Raw genomic sequence first — 5,052 nt, 5'->3', positions numbered from 1 at the left:
TGCACAATAAATCGTAATGATGTGGAATGAGCCATTACATATTGATATTAATTTTTTGTAACTATGTCTCCATGTTGTTGTTGTTGTTGTTGTTGTTGTTGTGGTCTTCAGTCCTGAGACTGGTTTGATGCAGCTCTCCATGCTACTCTATCCTGTGCAAGCTTCTTCATCTCCCAGTACCTACTGCAACCTACATCCTTCTGAATCTGCTTAGTGTATTCATCTCTTGGTCTCCCTCTACGATTTTTACCCTCCACGCTGCCCTCCAATGCTAAATTTGTGATCCCTTGATGCCTCAAAACATGTCCTACCAACCGATCCCTTCTTCTAGTCAAGTTGTGCCACAAACTTCTCTTCCCCCAATCCTATTCAATACCTCATCATTAGTTACGTGATCTACCCACCTTATCTTCAGCATTCTTCTGTAGCACCACATTTCGAAAGCTTCTATTCTCTTCTTGTCCAAACTAGTTATCGTCCATGTTTCACTTCCATACATGGCTACACTCCATACAAATACTTTCAGAAACGACTTCCTGACACTTAAATCTATACTCGATGTTAACAAATTTCTCTTCTTCAGAAACGCTTTCCTTGCCATTGCCATTCTACATTTTATACCCTCTCTACTTCGACCATCATCAGTTATTTTACTCCCTAAATAGCAAAACTCCTTTACTACTTTAAGTGTCTCATTTCCTAATCTAATTCCCTCAGCATCACTCGATTTAATTTGACTACATTCCATTATCCTTGTTTTGCTTTTGTTGATGTTCATCTTATATCGCCCGCATCTCGTGGTCGTGCGGTAGCGTTCTCGCTTCCCACGCCCGGGTTCCCGGGTTCGATTCCAGGCGGGGTCAGGGATTTTCTCTGCCTCGTGATGGCTGGGTGTTGTGTGATGTCCTTAGGTTAGTTAGGTTTAAGTAGTTCTAAGTTCTAGGGGACTGATGACCGTAGATGTTAAGTCCCATAGTGCTCAGAGCCATTTGAACCATCATCTTATATCCTCCTTTCAAGACACTGTTCATTCCATTCAACTGCTCTTCCTAGTCCTTTGCTGTCTCTGACAGAATTACAATGTCATCGGCGAACCTCAAAGTTTTTACTTCTTCTCCATGAATTTTAATACCTACTCCGAATTTTTCTTTTGTTTCCTTTACTGCTTGCTCAATATACAGATTGAATAACATCGGGGACAGGCTACAACCCTGTCTCACTCCTTTCCCAACCACTGGTTCCCTTTCATGCCCCTCGACTCTTATAACTGCCATCTGGTTTCTGTACAAATTGTAAATACTTTTCGCTCCCTGTATTTTACCCCTGCCACCTTCAGAATTTGAAAGAGAGTATTCCAGTTAACATTGTCAAAAGCTTTCTCTGAGTCTACAAATGCTAGAAACATAGGTTTGCCTTTTCTTAATCTTTCTTCTAAGATAAGTCGTAAGGTTAGTATTGCCTCACGTGTTCCAACATTTCTACGGAATCCAAACTGATCTTGCCCGAGGTCCGCTTCTACCAGTTTTTCCATTCGTCTGTAAATAATTCGCGTTAGTATTTTGCAACTGTGACTTATTAAACTGATAGTTCGGTAATTTTCGCATCTGTCAACACCTGCTTTCTTTGGGATTGGAATTATTATATTCTTCTTGAAGTCTGAGGGTATTTCGCCTGTCTCATACATCTTGCTCACCAGATGGTAGAGTTTTGTCAGGACTGGCTCTCCCAAGGCCATCAGTAGTTCTAATGGAATGTTGTCTTTTCCCGGGGCCTTGTTTCGACTCAGGTCTTTCAGTGCTCTGTCAAACTCTTCACGCAGTATCTTATCTCCCATTTCGTCTTCATCTACATCCTCTTCCATTTCCATAATATTGTCCTCAAGTACATCGCCCTTGAATAAACCCTCTATATACTCCTTCCACCTTTCTGCCTTCCCTTCTTTGCTTAGAACTGGTTTGCCATCTGAGCTCTTGATATTCATACAAGGGGTTCTCTTCTCGCCAAAGGTCTCTTTAATTTTCCTGTAGGCAGTATCTATCTTAGCCCTAGTGAGACAAGCCTCTACATCCTTACATTTGTCCTCTAGCCATCCCTGCTTAGCCATTTTGCACTTCCTGTCGATCTCATTTTTGAGACGTTTGTATTCCTTTTTGCCTGCTTCATTTACTGCATTTTTATATTTTCTCCTTTCATCATCTCCATACTGATCATTTATTAGATTTTTTGGTTTTTTAATTAAAAATGGAAATGAACGTATGGGAGCAGTGGCCGGGGGTTCTCAGACAGGAAGTTCGGCCGCCAAGTGCAAGTCTTATTGAGGGCGACGCCACATTGGGCGACTTGCGCGTCGACAATGGGAATGATATGATGAAGAGGACAGCACAACACCCAGTCCCTAAGGGGAGAAAATCTCCCTCCCCAGCGTGGCAATCCAATGTGCTGATCATTCAGCTAATGGGGCAGACTTTTTTAATTAGTCAGTAATTCCTACCCATCACCATTTATACTTTACAATAATAGATTATCTTCTTCAGAATAGGAGGAATTGTCAAAGTGAAATGTTTTCAGTTTAGCTGCAAATTTTATTTTGCTGTCAGTCAAGCATTTTGTATCAATGGGTAAGTAATCAATACTTTTGGTTGCAGCATTGAGAACCCCTGTTCGTGCTACAGACGACCATCTTAATGTGGAGTAATGAATGTCATTTTTTCTTCTGCTATCGCAATTATGTACATCATTGTTCCTGTTGAGATGCAGTGAATTATTTACAACAAACTTCATGAGGGAATAACTATACTGAGAAACGGATAGACTGCTACTCACAGGCCAATCAGCAGGCAGGCACCACGAAAAAGAGTGCTCACATAAGTTTTCAGCCAAAGCTTTCTTCAGAAAGGATGCAAAGCACACATACACGTTCATGCAATCATACAGATAAAACTCACGCACTCATGACTGCTGACTCTGGCAGTTCTAGCCAGAAACTTTCTTAAAAGGGGAGGAAATGTGAACAATGAATAATAACCGGCGGGAGGAATTTAGGACATGAGGTGCTGCTCCAACAATCAGCGCGGTTATGTAGCCGTGTATTTTGTGGGGACAAGACTGTCGACAGAGTATGGCTCAGGTGTATGTTTGCGATTTGGAATGGGAGGAAAAAGACAGGAAAGAAGAGATAGAACATATTATGATTAGAGTAAGGCAAAACTACAATCAAATGACAGAAGTAACACCACTATGACAAAAGAAAGTAGTGTAACCATAATTCATGTACCAATATACAAAAGAAAATACTGGTTGAGAGGCCTGCGGATGGAATTTGATGCCTTTAGACTACGATTGGATTGATTAGTACAGATTTAAGCATTGCAAGCTGGTATTTTTTATGGAAGATCCACGTCTTCACACAATCAAAGCACCGAGCATGGTCCAGAATGGGCATGGGCACGTCTGAGTGATCTCATGGGGAAGTATCACCATGGCTGAATGCAGTGAACGTAATGTTTCTGGCTACTTACGATGGCGGACATCGGCTTCAAGTTTGTGATGTAAGACAACTCCCTTCTTTTTTACCTCCTTGAGTTTAGTAATGTTGTTTTTTAAGATGACTTGCTGTAAACTCTTTTGTTATGTATGTTCTGTGATTGGTAAATAAGCATTGTGTTAGATTGCAAATTCCTAGCTACTAATGTCATTCACAACTTGCATAAACAGAACTTAGACAAGATGGGTCTCTAACAGTAGAGAAAAAACTTGACAAATACCACGTTACCGGAACATTAAAATAGAAAAAAGGTAAAGGATTATTGGCTCTAATCATGTTTTTTTACGTAAATGGTAGTACAATGTTGATGGAAATATAATATCCTAAACTGTGTAGTAGACTAATAGAACAGATGTTAAGTCCCATAGTGTTTAGAGCCATTTGAACTTTTTTTATGAAGAGAATTTAAGATCCTCACATGTTGATATTCCAGTATGCAAATTTCCTCATGTGTGCCCAGATCTTTAACCTTTAAGCACTAGTTTAGTGTTATTCTTTTATTGTCATGTTATTGCATTACCTTATTCTTGTATTGTATGTATTTTGGAAACATATCTATGTAAAGTTCTTAATGTTGGAAGCTTCTAATACCTTTAATGTCTTTACTGTTATATTACCACACACTCATAATGTCATCTAAATCATGTCATCAACTATCATTCTAATTGCAAAAATGACTTGTTCAGAAGATAATTGTACCTTTACATAGTGCCAATAAATATCACACTCCAGTGTACGCTATCTTTCAGTAGCACCACACTTAGCTTAGGAAGTCCCTAGTTTTTGTGCGTATCAAACATGAACTGCAACGTCCTTGTCTTGAAAGACGTAAGTTCGTAGGTTGTGATGGGTTGTTAACGGTTAAAGTGACTTACCCATTGGCAACATTGTCACGACTATAAAGTCAGACTGGATCAACGAGCGGGACGTGAGCATTGTAGAATTTTTTAAAAGAAGTTTAGATAATTTTATGATAAATTGTATAAAACTTTCCATTAAAAATCATAGTTCACCTTACCTGCAAACCAAGGCATTTGTCAATAACGTTTTTATAAAAAATAAAACTATATTGAGGAAGAATTAAATTTTAATATGGAAATGACATTCACTCAGTGGTCACTGAGCTTCCAACCACCAATCGTACTGTCTTGAGTCTTTTCACCCATCACATAACTTTAAGTGCACTGAGAAATGACATGATGGAAAAGACTGGGCTTGCATCTGTGAAAAACAACATTCAGATCCCAATACATGTAGGCCTCTTCCTATACACGCATAAATGCGTATGTTCCTTCGTTTGTTCCACTTTTAAATGCCAACAGAAAATTTGCATTTGAACACAAGTTCTTCGGTTGTGGTTCTGTAGAATCTATAATGTCCTGGAAATGGTAAAATTTATACCAAGTGATAATCTGCACTGAAAATGATTGACCCTGGGCCAAAAAAAAATCAGACTCGACTATCGAGACGAAAATCTTTCTATCTAGTCGATACCTCAAATGTCATTA

Source organism: Schistocerca nitens, chromosome 9 (assembly GCF_023898315.1).
Source record: "Schistocerca nitens isolate TAMUIC-IGC-003100 chromosome 9, iqSchNite1.1, whole genome shotgun sequence".
In the NCBI taxonomy this organism is placed as follows: Eukaryota; Metazoa; Arthropoda; class Insecta; order Orthoptera; family Acrididae; genus Schistocerca; species Schistocerca nitens.
Note: the sequence above shows the minus strand (reverse complement) of the source record.